Genomic DNA, 19299 nt, shown 5'->3' with positions numbered 1-19299 from the left:
GGACGTTCAGAAACTCACAGGGAGGATAGCAGCACTAAATAGATTCATCCCTCGCTCCGCTGACCGAAGCCTACCATTCTTCAAGGTCCTTCGCAATGCGAACAAATTCGAGTGGGGCCTCGAGCAAAGCAAAGCTCTTCAGGCACTCAAAAATCATCTCCAGAACATGGTCAAAATGACCTCGCCTGATCCGAAGGATGTGTTGCTCCTGTACATCACAGCATCCTACTCTGCTGTCAGTGCAGCGCTTGTGCTCGAGAGAGAAGTTGAGAGAAAGAAGAAACAACTACCTGTCTACTTCGTATCCGAAGCTCTTGCAGGCTCGAAGCTTCTGTACTCAGAGCTAGAGAAGATTGCATATGCAGTAGTCATGTCTGCTCGGAAGCTTCGACATTATTTCGAAGCTCACAAGATAATCTTAGTTACAGATCAACATCTACATGATTTGTTCACGAACAGAGAAGCATTAGTCAGAATCGCCAAATGGGCTTCGGAGCTCTCCGAGTTCTACATTCACTTCGAGAGGAGAACGGCAATCAAATCACAAGTATTGACAGATTTCATCATTGATTGGACATCCCCAATCTTTAAGGAGGAACCTTCTACCGAAACTTGGATCGTGCACTACGATGGAGCCTGGTGCATCGATGGAGTAGGCATCGCTGCAATCATAGAATCTCCCTTGGGAGCAAAAATAAGATATGCAGCGCGCCTAAGCTTCGGCAACATAGAATCATCAACCAACAACACCTGCCGAGTATGAAGTTTTGCTCCTGGGCCTTCGCAAAATGAAAGCCCTCGGCCATAAAAACTTCATAGTTAGAACAGATTCAAAGGTTGTCAGAGACCACATTGAAAAAGACTCAGAAGCAAAAAAAACCAGAACTCATCGAGTACCTCGATGCCATTAGAGCCATGGAGAAGCATGTCAAGGGCTTCGATATCGTCCATATCCCAAGGCATATGAATGACGAAGCTAACAAACTGGCAAAAGCAGCATCTAGAAAGGAGCAATTACCTCCGGACGTATTCTTCGAAGAGATTACGGAACCTTCGGTCAAGCCGAAAAAAGAAAAACAAGTTTCAGTCATCTCAGCCGAAGATTGGAGAACACCTATAATGGAGTACCTTCGGGGAAACATCGAGCTGCCAAATGAGAAAGAAGAGAAGAAAATGTTCCAGAGAGCGAGGGGCTATGTCATCTCTGAGGGCGAGTTGTTCAAGTCAGGCGTCACCAGCCCATGGTTAAAGTGCATCGCGACAACCGAAGGAATTGAGCTCCTCAAGAAATTCACTCCGGGTTTTGCGGATCCCACATTGGCTTCAGACAACTTGTCTCCAAAGTCTTCAGGCAAGAATTCTTCTGGCCAACGAAGCTGAAGGACGCTCAACACATAGTGAAAACATGTCAAGCATGCCAAATGATGGGCCCGAAGTCCTCTAAACCTTCGGAGTCAACTCAGCTGATAACTCCGACCTGGCCTCTTCAAAGATGGGGAATTGACCTAGTGGAACCTCTACCCACAGCTCAGGGCAATTACAAGTACGCAGCAGTTGCTGTTGAGTACTTCACAAAGTGGATCGAAGCCAAGCCACTCATCAACATCACATCAGAAACAATCAGAAAATTTTTCTGGTAGAACATCATCTGCAGGTTCGGGGTCCCAAGGGAGATCACTGTCGGTAACGGCAAACAGTTTGATTCACAGCTCTTCAGAGAATTCTGTTACAGTGTGGGCACGAAGGTAATCTTCACCTCGGTGTACCACCCACAATCCAACGGGGCCATCGAAAGAGCCAACGGCATCATCTTCGACAGCATCAAAAAGTGCCTGTTTGATCAGAAAAAAGGCAAATGGGCCGATGAACTCCCGAAGGTCATCTGGTCCCACAACACTTCAGGATCAAGGACAACAAAGTTCACCCCATTCAGGCTACTCTATTGTGCTGAAGCAATGACACCAGAGGAGCTTAAAAACCGAAGCCTAAGGGTGACTCACCAGGTCGAGGCCATACCATCGAGCGGCAAGGACCTTATGGAACTAGATATCCTTCAAGCTTCGGAGAAGCTTGAGAAATATCAACAAGAAACCACAAAGTGGAGAGACAAAAAATTCATGAAAAAGAACATCACAGTCGGGGACTGGGTCCTAAAAAGAAAGCCAAACGGCGAAACCTCCGGCAAGTTTAACTCAAAGTGGGAAGGGCCTTTCCTAGTGACCAAAAGCAACAGGTCAGGGTCTTACCACCTGTCTGACGCCGAAGGCAACCAGCTGCAACATCCGTGGAATGCTGACAGCCTCAAGAAGTACTACATATGAGCATATAAAAAGGCCGCATCGCAAGACTATAAGCGATTGCGGACCTCCGTAGCTGTTCTTATTTTTTCTTTACATTGTAAAGAGTCTTACTCTTTTCCTCACAGGGGGGAACTCCACACCGGAGGTGAGGTTTTTGACGCGGCGGACCCGTTGTAAGCTAATTCAATACAATGAATTCCCCCCAAGAAAAGTGTCCCCTTCGCCTAAGCAGCCCAAATGGCAAGCTTCGGCAAGCATCTACATGCTCCTTAAAACAGTAAGTTAGCAAAGTATGCAGAATCCGCAAACTTTGCATACTTATCTAAACAAACACCAAGGGGCTTCAACCTATTAAAAGGTCCAAACCAAAAAACCTTCGGCACCCAAAGCCACAATAAGTGCTTGCTAAATAAACGCCAAGGGATTTCGACCTTTTAATAGGTCCGAACCAAAAAACCTTCGGCACCCAAAGGCACAATAAGTGCTTGCTAAACAACAGCCAAGTGGCTTCGACTTTTTTAATAGGTCCGAACCAAAAAACCTTCGGCACCCAAAGGCATAATAGGTGCTTGCTAAACAACAGCCAAGGGGCTTCGACCTTTTTAATAGGTACGAACCAAAAAACCTTTGGCACCCAAAGGCACAATAAGTGCTTGCTAAATAAACGCCAAGGGGCTTCGACCTATTAAAAGGTCCTAACCTGAAAACCTTCGGCACCAAAAGGCACAACAAGTGCAAAATCAACACCAAGGGGCTCCGACCTTTCAGAAGGTCCGAACCAAAAACCTTCGGCACAGAAGGCACAACAAGTGCAAAATCAACGCCAAGGGGCCCCGACCTTTCAGAAGGTCCGAACCAAAAACCTTCGGCATAGAAGGTACAACAAGTGCAAAATCAACGCCAAGGGGCTCCGACCTTTCAGAAGGTCCGAACCAAAAACCTTCGGCACAAAAGGCACAACAAGTGCAAAATCAACGCCAAGGGGCTCCGACCTTTCAGAAGGTCCGAACCAAAAACCTTCGGCACAACAGGTACAAAATAAACGCCGAGGGCCTTCGACCTTTCAAAAGGCCCGAACCAAAAAACCTTCGGCACCAAAAAGCAATAAGTACCAAACAAACACCAAAAAGGCTTCAACCCTATCAAAAGAAATCCAAAAACCCTCAGCTCTAAATGAAGGGAAGAGTGCACCAAGTACCAAGGAAACTTGATCTGCCGAAGGTACGAAACGAAAACACCCTCGAAAAACCGAAAGATGGATGCCAGAAAGGGGGGAGATGTTTTTCTCTTCGAACTCTCGGCATCCATCATTCAACCTAAACAAAATACAACGAGGAAGTCAACCCTTCGAGGCAAAAGTGTTCGTAGAAAGGGGGGAGACATTTTTTTTCCTAAAACACAAAATTTGCGCACGATTGCCTCGAAAGTGAACAAATTATCTTTCAAAGTTCCACAAAAAGGAACTTAAACTGCCTCGCAGGCAACGATTCGCCAGGACGAACGTCGCTTTGGGTGGCAGTAACCTGCTTCCCGAAGGACACAGCCAGCATCCAACAAAATGAGGAGACATTCTTATTCAAGACTGACAAATCTTCTCCCGAAGTTACTTTTCCTTACCAAACACAACAATCACAAGGATCGTCCGGGACGACGACACGCAAGGAAGGGGGGAGACGTCTTTCTCCAAAACCGAAAACCCTGCGTGTATCTCCCAGGCTCTCTCCCCCCAACGAACCTTCGGGAGAAATGTGCTAGAAAGGGGGGGACATTTTTCTAAAAAACCCTAAACACATATCACCCGAAGCACACCAAAGGCTTTGGAAAACGAGCCTCGATGAGCCACCCGCAAGGAAGGGGGTGACGTTTTTCCTGAAACTCCCCTTGCACATCCCTCACCAAGGCCTAACTCGACTCGCAGTCCCCAAACTCGCGGGAGACATTTTTATCACACACCAAAAACATCTCAAAGAATGCACAGAGAAAGGTATCTCGAAGGATGCACAAAAACAACCTGAAGGATGCACAGAGAAAAACATCAAGAAGGATGCACACCAAAATGCACCTTGAAGGATACCCAAAACAAAGCATTGTCAGAAACAATTGCTAGAACAGCGCGAGGGTTGAGTCGAGTCACAACGAAGATCAGCACGGTAAAGTTACAACGAATCACGACCGGACCAGCACAAGTACTCTGCCACGCTGCATCCGGGATGAGCAAGGCTGAAAGCCTCCCAGCTCATCAATGGCACAGCGCTGTTCACATCCTGCATCATGGGAATATTTACAAACCAAGTACATAAGCTCCCAAAACAAACACCTACAAACTAATCTCTAAACCTGAGCCCCCGATAAGTCGCCAGCGTCATGCCCCGAAGGAGACCGTCGGACTTCGAACGTTTGATTGATCTCCGAAGGTTGATCAGGAATCGGCTCCTGCGCAAACAGAAAAGCTTAATAAAAAACAACCAGAGAAAAAAACGGAGGGCGGGCCCATGGAAACAACCCTACCACAGTAGCTGCGGCTGCAAGAGTCCGAACGGCGACCTTGCCCGAAGGCTCCCAAAACCGCTCAAAATATGCAATCTTGACTTCCCGGATCTTGGCCAACTCCTCGGACAAACCCTCACAGGGGACGTACTGAAAGTCCCCTTCAAGTTTGGAGAGGTCAACGGCGCTGACACGTAGTAGGTTACCCACAAGTCCCTCGAATGAGACAGACGCAACGTTATCGTTGGCAACACTCATCACCTCTCCACGCCCCTCAAATTCAGAAATCATCCAATCCAAAAGCTGAAAGATCACTTGAGAACCTTCAGCCGACTCAGGCAAGGGCAGAGGCTCCGTACCGAGCGCCGCAAGAGCCTTCCTATACTCCTGGTACACTCCTTCGGCCCGGGCAGCGACCTCCATAAAGACCTGGTTGAGCTCATCCACCTTGGAGCAAACTTTCTCCAACTCGGTGATCCTCCCTTTGAGGGCAGCCTTCTCATTTGCGTCCCTTTCAACAGTTTTCCGAAGGCTCTCTAGAACCTTCTCATTGTCCGAGGTAGTTGTCTCTAGCTTCGAACACTTGACCTTTAATTGCCGGTTCTCATCCCTCAGAGACTGAACCTCCGCCTCGGCCTGCTTCAGCTTCTCTGCCAGGCTCAGCCTCTCGTTGGCTCGTTTAACCCGTAGGTCCTCGTCAGCCTTAGCCTTCTTCACCAAAGCTTGGCTAGCGAAGGCAAGTTTTTTGCTCAGTTCCGCCTCAATGAAGGCAGCATCGGAGGTAGACGTCTCCGCCACCGCTGCATTAAATTCTGCACCAAACACAAGGTCACCTTCGGTTATCACAAAACTTAAGCGAAAACTAAACCGAACCCTGCGCCAACTTACCTTTTTCCGGGGGAAGAATCCCGTCGTGCCAGGCCCGTGCATCACAGCCAAAAGCTGCTTCATCGACGCAGACACAGTTGCGAAGGAAATAAAAAGAGGGATCCTCTAAGGTCACAAACAAACCAAGGGCTCATAAAAACAAGGAAACAAAGCTTACCGGTTTCGTTGAAATTCAATCCCTCCAACATCTCCGCCCCTGAGAGAGAGCAGCGTCTCACCAACCAAACCCCCCCTCCTCGACACCCGCTGCAAGGGTAGGTGTGGCGACCACCGTCATCGGCGCCGGAGCCTTCAGAGCACCGGCCGTAGGACCGGTGGGCCTCGGCTCAGGCGGCTTCAGAATGTCCGAAGGCTTGGCGCCAGTCTTAACAAGACTCTGAATCCTCCGGCGTTTCGTTATACCTTCGGGGGAACAATAAAGGTTAATCAGTGCCTTCGCCACCTCAACCCGACGGCCGGAACCAAAAAGCATGGTCCCGTACTAATCGCTAAGATCATAACGGGATCTAAAAAGCCTCCCTTCGGGAACTACAATCTCCCCGCCCACCGTCCCCATGAGCTCTTCCATAAATGAGGACGTACCACTATCTCCCGAAGAAACCTCCTCGTCCCGCACCTTCCTCTTAGCGCTCTCGGCCCTCGCAACCGAAGCCTTCGAGCTCGAAGGTTTCCTCCCCCTTCCGCGACCCCGACCACCCCCTCCGTCACCTTCGCCCGAAGTCCCCACCTCCTCTTTTTTAGCCTTACCCTTGGACTTCTTCGACACCACCTCGGAGCCAACATTGCCCGGAGGTGTCATCCTCGGAACCACACCCGCAGGAACCGGCCGAAGGCCATACTCCACGCCCATCTCCGCCAAGCATCTGTTCAAACAAAGGTTCCTCTTGCAAACCTCGACCAAGGAAAGATATTCCTTCCTGTTCTAAGACCCCAAGATGTCTAACGCCTCCCGCTCCAACTCGGCAACAATCACCTCATCGCTTGAACCTTCGAGCCTCCGAAGCCCAAAAACTGGAGAGGTCAAGTCATACTCCATCCTAGCAAAACGCTTTCGCTCGAACCCTCGAGGAGCCCAACCACCGGACAAAGGCCAAATCCCCGCGGCCAAAAACTCTTCCACCACATCTCTACCGCCGCAAACCTGGCAAGCTATCATGAAGGCTTCCACACACGGCTTAAAACCCGACGCACGCTTGTTGTACACAGGTTGATAAGTGTGATCGAACGCCTCGATATCCGAAGCTAACAAAAACCTCTCCTCGCTCGAGCCCTCGGGATCCGGAAAACCAATCTTGGCATAAAACCAGTACTCCAGCCAATTCCCCTCCCATTTGTTTTTCTGGGCTGCGGCAAGCACAATCTTCGTCAAGCCTGTCTTCTTGTTGGACTTGCGAGGGACGAAGGTGCAACACCCATTCTGCACCTCACTCTCTTCATCATCATCATCCACAAAAACCATCCGAGGCTAACAGTGCAACTGAAAGAGCCTGCAAAAGGCATCAACGGACACCCCACCACCGAACGTCCTCGCAACCCACAAAAATTTGGACAATGCTGCTGTCCCGTTCGTGGTAAAATGGTGAAGCTTCACATTGAATGGCTCCAGCAGCTTCGAAACTACTGGATCCATCAGTATGCGCAACCCAGCGGTAAAAAAATCCTTAAACACCACCACCTCTCCAGACCGAGGCACCGGGAAAACCTCTGGGCTAGGAGGGCGACACACACCTTCGGGAAAATATCCTTTTGAAACATAGAAATCGACCGTACTCTGAGAGACGATAGATGGCTCGAAGAGCAAAGTCTTACGCTTCTCAAGAACCATTAGGTCAGAAACACTCACTGAAACCCCCGAAAGACTGCCGCTGGCCTGTTCTTGTTGGGCTGGTGGACGCGAGGCCTCGGACCCTTCGGGATGTTCAACGGGATCAGAGTCTGCGCGGAGAACCGCCCTCTTAATGAACGTCATATCTACATAAAAGCGAAGAAAGGCAAATTAGAAAAAAAGGGTTCAAACGAACCTTCGATTAACCTCGATGTTTGCCTAGTTGTAAGGATCACCGGGGTGTCCGACCCTAGAGGGGGAGAGGGTGAATAGGGTCGCTAATCGCTTTCTATCCAAGGGCTCAATCTATTTGCTTAAGATAAACCTAACACGTCATACACTTGCTAGTTATGACTAAGGTTTATCTATGCTACTCTCTACTTACCCCTAAAAGACTTGCAACCTATAGCCAAACCTAATCAAACTAACTAGGAAAGTAAAGGCACGCAAGATAGAGTAAATGCGGAAACGTAATATGGTAAGTAAAGAGGTAAGGGAGAGAATATGCAAACTCCTATGAAGACACCAAGACACACGATTTAACGTGGTTTGGTTAGGACACCAAGTCCCTCCCTACGTCCACGGCCACTTGTCCAACAAGAACAAGTGTGATGCCGAGTCTCTTCGCTTGATCACTGTTTTGCGTTCGCCACCAAGGCTTCCGGCAAGCAAAGGCTAAGTGGCGCCAAGTCACCAAGACAAGGCCACCGCCACCGTCTCTCTCGAAGCATCATCAACGGCACCGTCTTCACTATCAGAGCTTCTCACCAAGAGGGGTCTCCTTCCCCGCACAAAGTGTCGTTGCCGCTCCACACCAAGTCGGAGGGTCACACAACGAGTACACGGTTGCTTGCCGCAGCAAAACTTTACTCAAGGGAGCTCTCGCAAGAACTAATCCCTATACAAGTGCACAAAGCACTCTCTCAAAGCTTCTCACAAGCTAGATATGACACTAAGCTTTGCCAGGAAGGTTGGAGATGTTAGTTTGCTTGGGCAACACTTCCTTCAACTTTTCTGGCGTCCAACCATATGCAGCAACCGGCCTTGGGGGGGTATATATAGCCCACACACCCCAAAAGAGCCGTTGGGAAAGGGTAAAAAATTCCTTAACGCTGGTTAAACCGACGCTCCAGTTTTGCCAACACTGGTTCAACCGGTGAGTGTACTTTCCCTGCTACTAGCCGTTACAGCTCCAACGACTACTTGATCAATTGCACCGATGCTCTTGAATTCATCGTCGGTTTAACCGGTGAGTGCAAGTTCAAAAACCCTCCGAAAAATGGAGTCTCTGGACAACTGCACCGACGCAATTGACCGGTGTATCATCGGTTCAACCGATGTATGCATTTTCCTTGGTCTTCTTCTGCCGTTGCACCGACGTATTGTCTTCAGGCATCGTCGGTTGAACCAATGCTAAACCCTAGCCTTAGCTTCTGGGTTCATTGCACCGGTGAGTACAATTTGCTCATCATCGGTTTAACCGGTGATAGCAAAATGTCTCTGTCTTGTTTGTTTTGACTTGATTTCTTCACGGTCTCTTCAATTCTTTGTTCTGCGGAACCACCGTAGGGGCAGCCCTTCGGGCCTAGCTACGCCTATCTTCTCTTTATCATCACTTGAACCTAAAAGCCTGAGAATGGTCATCTTAACAAACATATTAGTCCAAGTGTTGTGTTGTATATATCAATCACCAAAACATTATATTGAAATATGGCATGAGAGGCCATTTTCGCTACACTAGTGCGAGCCATGAACCGCTAATCTACTTTCACCGAGAAAAATGAGCAGCTTGATCTCGCACGAAGCGGAACCTTCGGAAGAAGCTCTTTATAGCAAAAAGCGTCGAAGGTAAGCAAAGCTCAAGAGGGCATAGGTTTACCCCCCCTCCACTTATATAGGCGGGGGAAAGCAACAGAACGAACGGTAAAATCGAGGAGTCGGCCAACCAAGCGACGCAATCGGAGCCTGACATGTACACAACCAAAACCGACCGTTGCAGCCGACGGTTCGGGAGACATTTTTCCTCGGAAGCTTCCCGAAGGTTACACGCAATCTTCTTCACTAACGCGGGTTCGGACCATCGGCTTCGGACCTCGCCCTCGAGGGGCTACTGTTGGGGATTGGACCTTCGGGAATAGACCCGGAGGTTAATCCCGACCTCAAAAACATCTCCTAACCTGTCTGCAGGGCCCTGATGTATGGGTAATGAATGCGCCCGAAGGATGATTGGCTTCTTTCGGGACCTGTGAAGCGTCGAGGAGATCACCTTCGGGAGGCCGAGGGTGACGATTGACCACTCGGAAGCACAAGCCCAGGGATCAAGACCTGTGATGCGTCGAGGAGATCACCTTCGGGAGACCGAAGGCGACGATTGATCACTCAGAAGCACAAGCCCAGGGATCAAGACCTGCGAAGCATCGAGGAGACCACCTTCGGGGGACCGAAGGTGATGATTGATCACTCAGAAGAACAAGCTTGAAGACCAGAACCTGCGAAGGTTCTCGACACCCGAAGGATATCAAATACAGAATGCAACCCGGGCGAACGTCTGCAGAACCTTCGTCGGGAGTAGGCATGCGTGTAAAACGTGAATACGTGAGAAGGTCGGATTTGTACACCTCTCACCTTGTAATTTTACCCTGAAATCGTTTGTAAGTGAGCTGTAAATGGGTTGGAAGATGGAAATTTGGGGATATCTGGCCGATGGCTAAGGGTATAAATAGCCTCCCCCCTCCACAATGTAAAGGGTTGAATTTTCTGGTTATTTACTGGAGAATTAAGTGCCTACTTTCATTACCATTTTCATATTGTTCATGCTCTCTGTTTGGGCATCTAAGAAGCAAAGATCCCAACATTTATTGAGGATATGTGTAAACTCTGAAATGTCAATAAAATAGCGTGGACAGTTCGCATGAGATAGAGAAACGACCTTAATAATCTTATTAGTCTTATCTATTTCCCATTCAATTTGTCCTTGTCTTTCATTATTTTAGGCTATCCGCACTCGCGATACTCTATATTTTCATCCTCTAGAAGGAATATTCTATTCTATTTATCAAGATTTTTCTCATCTATATCCCGTTCTCCCACACCCATCCATACTCTATATCATCCTCTGTACCAACTATCACATATTATATTCAACCATCTGCAACTACCATCTTCTTTCTTCTCCCCTCCTCTTCTTTTTTCAGTATATTTTACAATGGTTTAGTAATACAACTTTTTAATTAAATAATAATAGTTTCTTTCTCTTTTCTCTGTTTTTCTTTTTTTCTATTGTCCTTTATTTCTTTTTTCTTTTCCTGTTTTCTCCTCACCTCATTTCCTCTCCCCGGCATTCTCCTCTCCTCTCGTTTTCTCCTCCCCTGCTTTCTTCTCTTCTCCCTCTTCACCCAATCCATCGCGACGGTAGCTCCGAGCAGCACGGTGGCAGCGTTGGAGGCCCAACGGTTGAAGCTCCTCCCAGGACGCAGCGGCGGAGGACCCCGGTGACGGTCAGGGCGAGGGGCAGCCGGGGCGGGACACGCGGCGATCGGGTCATGCGGCGTACGTGCCGGCCGGCGCGGCGAGCGGCCGGGGCGGGCCGCGCAGAAAATAGAGGAGCTCCTCTGCCCCACTACAGATAGAGAAATCGAGAAGTATGCCGCTGCAGCTCATTTTACTTCAAATCGGTACTGCATTAGCATCGATTTGTCCTTGTCTTCTAGTATCTTATCCTGTTAGCATCCCATAGTCCAATAGTATTAATGGTAGGCTGGTTTGCGGGCGAGAAGGCTTCTGTGCTGAGTGGGTGATGTAAGATGCGGCGAGCGGGTGCAGCACGTGCGGCTTGGAAGCGCAGCAAGCAGGGGCAGGGAGCATGGCCGAGAATCTGGATGCGGCAAGCAGGCGTGAGGAGCTTCTTTGTTGCGACCTATGGCATTTGTTTGGTCCAGCGAGCATTTTTTCCATAATATTTTTAAGATTTCTGATTTTTTAACCACCAGCAATCTCGTTCATGTCACTTAGCTGTCCCAATTGATACCCCCTATTTTTTTTACAATGGTAGTCGTTGAATTTCCTGAAGTGTAGTTAGCTCATCTATATTAGGAATCTGAGGAAGAGCCTATTTATCTGGCCAGCCTATTGTAACATCATACCATCCAAGATGTTTTAAATATGGAAGGTGCTTCCGTTTGCAAAGAATTTATAACATAATATATTACATATTATGTATTATTGGAATCCATGTGTGGCTACACAAAAAATGAAGTTTATAGTTTAATTGCGGAAAGAAATGTTTTACTCTGTTTCTAAATACTGATTTTTGCTCTGCCTTCATTTAGACTTTGTGAGCTGACGATGGCCCCTTCAATTCATGACTAATAAGATAAGGGGCATTTTTGACTAATGTATTATAATAGCAGTAGTGGGTAATTTAAATTTCTCTTATTTTTGCGATTAACATGGAAATTTCTAGACCTTGAGAGTGAATGTAGAGGCTCTGTTTGTTGGCCAAATATTAAGATAACTAGCATAAATGCCCGTGCGTTGCTACGGGTTATTATATAAATGTATGCCAATTGCCTGGTGCCAATAATGATGATAACTACAATGCTAATTTATAACATATGACAATCGAACATACAGAGGCGGCAAATATATAGATAGGATTCAACAGTATAACCTGAAATAGATGAGCGTATCAACATAAATCAGTTAGCACTTAGCAACACTTCCTAAATTTACACATATCCATTCGGATAATTGGCCAGGTGATCACAAATGGATCTATCCAACTTATGTAAAACTAGTAGGGTGCACGCGCGACACACACGTATTATAAAAAACTAAATAAAAAAATTATGTTATAATATTTAGTACACTGTTCGATACAAATTTACCCGAAAAATATAATTTTGAGATAAACAAATCATATGTACCCATTAATGGCACCACAAGAACTTGGCGAGCTACAAAAGATCCTGTTCTATTGCTACTAACATGATAATACTTCATGAAAATGAACATGCTGGTCGTCTGGCATCCAACGAAAGAATGCATGGAAAAGTAAGGTGATGGACAATTTGTTTGCCTTTAAAAACGAAAGAACGTGATAAATAAGGCAAACTGCGATTCACATAAATCGAAATTGTTAGTCTCTTTTGCAACTCCAGATCTCCAATCATATGAACAATAAACAAAAAAAAAGACACGGACTGTCATGCTCGAGTGACTCCTCCCACACCGTCTTGTAGAAATTCACCCTTTCCACGTGCTACCATGGCCGGCACCACTGATCCTCCGTGGGCAGGCCGCTCCGCGCGTCTAACGGCAAAACAGACACCGCGAACGGATTTGTAGATCCTCAAAACCCCTGTCTAGCTCTTCTACCTTCTCTGCTATGACCCGTCCGCCGATCCGGCAACATCTCACGCTGTCTCTCTTCTGCCAAAGCAAGGCAATAGCCTGAACAAGGGAGTTCTCCAACCTAACCTTTGCAATATCCTGAACAATTGACTTGGCCTTCTCAGCTCTTATGGTGAGATCAGCTCGGACCTTTACATACACTTCCTCTTCATCAAGATCTCTTGTGCCTGATTAAAATATCTCCTCAACAGTTTTCCTGTAAATGCTTTCTCGTAGTGGTTCCGGAATATGTAAATCCATATCGCTGGAAGAAAGGGAGAACATGCAGCGCCTCTACATTTAACTCCTTCCTCGCTCGCCGCGTGTCTTACACGCTGTCGTGGCTGAGCATCCGGCTCTTATCTGCGCGGTCACTATTGCATCGGCTCAACGCAACGTCAACCCACGCGGAAGCAGGAGGCACCTCCAGGTAGAGCTGCCCTTGACTGTCGTAGGTGGTTGGTCGTGTTTTCCTCAACCGGCTCAAGCGTCGTCCTTGCCCCACGAATATTTTTCACAACCCATGTTCTTCCAGCGAATCCTGACCATTATTCCTCCAAATCGATCCCCGCGGCCGCACCGCTCCTTCGGCGGTTCGTCACGAACTCGCGGTTACCATCTCAACGTCCCGTCTCTCCCTTTTGCACCGCTGTGTTGTCCTCCTCTTTCCTCTCGCCGGGATTCCTCATCCTCTATGCCCGGTCTTCCTCCGCCATTCCTAATGCTTGGCCCAGTAACTTGACTGTCTCTCTCAAAGGAATCGACTCTTCTACTCCCTCCAGTTCACGGCGTCAATCCTGTCATCCCTACTCCATTGTCTGACAGTGACGCCTCGCCCCATCGCATCCGCAGCCATGGCGCCATGCCCGACAGTACTGCCACGCTCCCTGCGTCCCTGCTCGAGTTCATCGAAGCCGCAGTCCGCAGGTGGATCCCCAGCATGACTGCACACCAGGATCAGGAACACGACCAAGAAGCCTCGCCATATCGGCACTGTCGCCGTCCTTGCTGCTGCCGCTGCCATCAGCGGGGGCGAGCCATTCCACGTGTTCGTGGGGCAAATCACGAACATGAAACAATAGTAATGCTGCAAATTTGTGTGCGCTCTGCCTCCTCTGCGCTTCTTCTTTACAATACCATGGTCACTCATTTGGAGTTTTTTTTTCCACCTCAACAGTTATACCTTTGAGTCTGAACTTCCCAGGATTGCTTACCTGTTGCCTTCATATATTGTCAAATTGACCGTTCCCCACCTTGACATTGAAGGCCTGATGCAATATTTCATCTTTGGTTTCACCGAACAGTCACCTGCGCTTGGATCTATTCTCTTGGTAAGATTGTTTGCCGATTTGGGATTGTAGTTTGTTAGAAGGTAGAGAAGCCTCAGCCCTGAGTTGCTTTGTTTTCTATTTCGAAATATTGTTTCTCACCATTCAATAAACAAAGATCCATTGCAAAAAAACTCCATGTTATAAAAAGGTAGCTTGGAATTTATGCAACCTTTTAGATTATTCAATATCAATAATTAGCTTAGTCCTTCAGCTCTGTTCAGTTATAGAGGAAGCCATTTTGATAAAGCTATTATTCAAATAGTCTTCTTGGTTGTCTTCAATTTTTTCAGTCTTTGTGTTATGTTTTCTTGATTAGCTCAAAGGTTGTCAAACTGAGGTAGAGTTTTTCTTCTAGATTTGCGCATAACTTGGCAAACAGAGGTAGAGGTACATGATATATATTCTTGCGCTCACTCTTTGGATTTCTTCACCAAACAGCGATACTAAATGTGAATGCCTATTCAAAATTCAAATTGCATATGGACTATGTGATACCTTTAGTGTCATATGTAAACAAGATCACTTGCAAGTTTACTCCCTGACAATCTGAAGCTGTATTTTTTTCGTTTCATCTAAGGCTTCTGTCCATGAACGTGGTTAGGTGGGACTCAACACAAAATAAGTTTGACCTTTGCTACCAGAATGGGGGAGAGGAAAGTATCCGGTACCAAAACTTAGAATTTCTCTCTTCTAACATACTACCTCCTTTGGTAAGACTTATTTTGGTCGAATTTGGATTGTAGGTTGTAAAAGGTACAGAAGCCTTGGCCTTGAATGGCATTTTTTAATAGAAGAATCGGTTATATTTTCTGTATAAATTACCGAATCTTGAAAGCACAGTATCAGTTTTGTTCATCTTAAAAAGATTTTTATTTGTGGGGAACTTATATTGTGCTTGAAAGCACAATATGATTCCTGATGGGTGGAGTGATGCAATTGTAGGAACTTGGAGCAAGACACCCGCCTCTTCGAATTCTGTGGCCACATCAAGGACAAGTGGACAACAGACATAAGTTCAGATATCCATTTCCATCTGCTTTTTAGCTGCCAAATTTATGTGTTTAGAATGTGCACCTCTTTGTCAAAATTAATATGTTCATAGCATATTTTCATTTGTTTAAAATGTATGTGATTGTGTACAAGACAAATGGAAGCACATGGAAGGTCATCAGCATGGTTGAATCGTTTTTGAGGTGCTTTTGTGCTGATGAACTTTGGTCATGAGTTGGAGCTGTTTGCCATCCAAAGTAGGCTCTGAAATAGGGATGTTAGGATCAACAGTATACTACATGTATAATCTTTAACTATCCTTGCTTCGGACATTCAGGTAGATAAGGTTATTGTAATCAATTCGTATTCTTTGTTAAGACAGACAAAAGTATATGTGTTACACTTGCATAATGTTGATCCTCCATCCTTCCAACCCCGTATTGTCGGTGGAAACTTTAAGTTTATTTCTGTATTTTGCAGTCCACAAAAATGATGTTGTTGGTTAACTACAGGTTTGTACTTCCAGACATATAACAAGATAAGTGCAACCGCTCTACTGGCATGTGCGACCGCTCTACTGGTGCGGCAGCAGCGCGCCTGCCATCCTAGTCAAGCTATATAGTTGGAAGTTTTCTTCTTTCAATCCTTGGACTTGGATCTGCTGTATACCAATCTGACCCCGAGCAACAAAAGCTTCAATTGCAGAAGACAACTTTGTTGTTGACAAAGGCAAGGCACTCAAATCAAACCACAGCAAGAGAACTGGTAGAGCTGCAATTTATAATAACATGAAGAGAGTAAAGAGAGATTGGACCTTGACTTTCTCATCTCTGATGTGCTAAGGCCAAAACCTCATGTGCTGGTTGCTCCTTTTTTACTGACAAAATTCGTGGGTCATTCCCTGGCCTCTCGTTGCGCCACGTCCTCCGAAAAAAATCAGCCGTCCGATCGGACCATCCAACGGCCACGGGAGCGAGTGGGGTCGCGAGCTCGCTGCCGCCGTCTTCTTCCTCCTACTCCGGGCCGGCGGCACGCCCCAGCACGGGAGTGTGGGCGAGGTCGCGACCAGGAGATCCGCCGGCGAGAGGCTGCGGCGCTCGCCATCGAATGCAGCTTCTAGATCGAGCCCTCCGCCTCGCAAGCCGCCGCCGCCGCACCCTCCACCTGCTGCTCCTCCCGCAGACCTCCGCCCTTCGCCTCCAACCTCCAGCTCCACGTAGGCATCACAGCCCAGCACGAGGGAGACCCAGCCCCGGCATGGCTACCGAAGCTGGGGTCGCCGCGAGCGACTAGAAGTTTCCCGTCCGCCAGAGAGTCCCGTGTGTGCGGCCTACCCCGGGCTCGGTCCGGGCGGCCTGCAGATTCGGCAGTGTCGCCCTGGCTTGGGCTCGGTCTAGCCACCCTCCCCTCCCCCGCTGCCTTCTAGAGCCCTCCGCGATGCCGATTCCGGCACCGGCCCCGCGAAAGAAGCGGCTGCCCCGCGCAGGCCTCATCGCGGCTACCTCGCCTTCGTCCTCCTCTTCGAGCTCCCCCTGCTGCCCTTCTCGGGCCCGTCCTCCTCCTCCTCCTCGCTCCCTATCCCGCACCCACGCCGCCGGGAGCTGGAGGCTGCGGCGGCGGCGGCGTTCGCGTCCCCGACCTCCCCCGCCCGCCCCGCCAAGCCGGCGTTCCCTGCCGGCGCGCCGGACTCGGCCGCGGGCGCCGCCCGCCCGCTCCCGATCTTCTCCTCCCTCCTCCTCCTCCCGCGGCCCAACGCCATGGCCACCCCCTTCGACACCGCCGCCGCCAGGTCGCACCTCCGGGCCGCCCCGGCCCCCGCCCCCGCCTCCTCCGCGCCCACGTCCGCGTCCGCGTCCCCGGCGCCGCCGCCGGCCTGCCCGGCCTCCGTCTCCGTGCACCGGGAGCAGCTCCCCTATGACGGCGTCCGCGTGGTCGAGCTCCCCTGCGGCCTCGCGGTGGGATCCCACGTCACCGTCGTGGCCCACCCCCGCCCCGCCCGCCCCGAGTACGACCCCAAGATCGCCCAGCGCAAGGACGGGGAGGCCGCCGTCATGGTCTCGCAGTTCATGGTCGAGCTTGTCGGCACCAAGGCCGTCGACGGGGAGGTGCCGCCCAGGATCCTGCACTTCAACCCCAGGATCCGCGGGGACTACAGCCGGAGGCCCGTCATCGAGATGAACAGCTGCTATCGGATGCAGTGGGGCCAGTCGCAGCGCTGTGAGGGCTTCGCCTCCCGGCCCGCCGAGGACACCGGTGAGTTGTCGTCAACCTCAACTCAACTCAACTCGAACCTCTCTCCATCGAGCTCCAGATTTGTCAGCCTCGTTGCAGGCGATATCAAGCCTCTGCGGACTTTGTAGCGGCAAACCCATCGCCCACCAACCCAGCCGCCTGGTAGCCTACAAACTGTTTGATCAAATGTCTCAATGCTCTGCAAGCTTACTTCTTTGACCTTTTGCATACGAAGAAGAATAGTTTCCAATGTTCTTCCTGAATTGGATTACAATGATGGCCTTGCTCACAGCAGTGCGCCCAATTTGAGACCTCTCCTTGCCAACTAGACATGTCTTTTGTTTTAAAAAAATTACTGTGATGTTAAGCTAATGTGGTGGTTGCTTCTTGCATGATCTTTGTTTTTCAAATGTAAGAGAACAATTGTATAACCTATGTTACGTGGATACGCCTGGGGAGTGACGTATCCGTATCTGACACGTATCGGATATGGATACGCCTTGGATATGCCTTGGATAGGCTTTTAGCCGTATCCCAAAAAGATGGATACGTATTGGCTCAGATACGTGTATCCGACACGTATGGGACATGTATTTGAGAGGGAAACCATGGGAAGAGAGAGACGAGAGAGTGAGAGGAGGCAGCGCGTGAGCCGGAGGCGAGCGGCTGGGCGGCCTCGACGGCGGCGGGATGCGGATGAAGGAGCTGGGTGCGGTGGAGGATTGGAGGCAGGGCGTGGCGCGGGGGTGGGTCCAGAGGCAGGACGACGGCGCGTGAGCCGGAGGTGGGCAGCTGGGTGGCCTCCATGGCGGCGGGGTGCGGATGGAGAGCTGCTGGCGGCGAAGGCATGGCGCAGCGCACAAGCCAGAGGCGGCTGCGGGAGCTGGGCAGCAGAGGGACAGAGAGATAGAGCAGGGGAGCAGAGAGAGAGCGCGTAGAAAAGCACGAAGAGCAGAGAGGGCTGAGATAAGGTTACTTTTTTTATTGATTTCACTTCTTCGGTGTGGCAGCTTGCTTCACGTGATGTGGGGACAGGTGGAGGTGGTTCTCCAGAGAGTCCTGATGCATTTGATTCTCTCCGGTTGAGTAGGACAGCTACTGTAATACTACTAGTTTGTTGTAAATGCTACTCTCTCATGACTCATGAGTGTGATATTTTATATAAAAATTATTAATATTAAATTGTTCTAGCCGTATCCCCGTATCGGTGTTTTTTGAGAAAGTGTGTATCCGCGTATCCGATATGTATCGTATCCAATATCCGTACCGGTATCCGAGTAACATAGTGTATAACTGGGTATATGCAACAAGTTATTTCTTGATACTCTGTAGTCCATGAATTAACATATGGTAAAGGGGAAAGTTATAGACCTTTGCTAAGAATGTCACAATAGATATGACGAACAGCGCTAAAATTGTTTGATTAATGCTTTTTGTCAATTCAGTTTCTTCCATTGTATTTATTTCAATTGAAATCATGTTCTTTTGCTCTATAATATGGTATTTGATTGTGCTCGAAGCATTGATCCCTCCTTTACCTTGCCATGGGCTAGAACCTCAGCGGATAACTACCATCAATCTGGGTATTCCTTCTCCTTATTTCATGAAAATATTTCCTATACTCTGCTATGAACAAATATTTATTCAAGCTGATTTTTCTAACTATTTTTTAATAGGGGCATTCCAATAAATGAATCTTTTGAAACCTGCTTAAGGGCTCTGCAGATCCTGCCTGTAAGTTTTTTTCCCTAGCATGGCTAATGTCTTCACTTGTCAGTATAAGAAGGCCAAGCAGCTAACACCATGGTGTTTTGATGATACTTTGAAATGATGATCAGGCGGATATGCTTTTCTG

At 48.6% G+C, this 19299-nt stretch overlaps 1 long non-coding RNA gene across 1 annotated transcript; it reads left to right on the top strand.

Annotated features, from left to right (window-relative positions):
- The first annotated feature begins 13715 nt into the window (after positions 1 to 13715).
- Positions 13716 to 15636, top strand: LOC120712890. Its single transcript, XR_005691085.1, has 2 exons — positions 13716 to 14222; positions 15165 to 15636. It is a non-coding gene; the product is annotated as an uncharacterized LOC120712890 (long non-coding RNA).
- The last annotated feature ends 3663 nt before the right edge of the window (positions 15637 to 19299 follow it).

Source organism: Panicum virgatum, chromosome 6K (genome assembly GCF_016808335.1).
Source record: "Panicum virgatum strain AP13 chromosome 6K, P.virgatum_v5, whole genome shotgun sequence".
Classification (NCBI taxonomy): Eukaryota; Viridiplantae; Streptophyta; class Magnoliopsida; order Poales; family Poaceae; genus Panicum; species Panicum virgatum.
The sequence above is the reverse complement of the archived record's forward strand: the minus strand, read 5'-3'. Positions and strand labels throughout refer to the sequence as shown.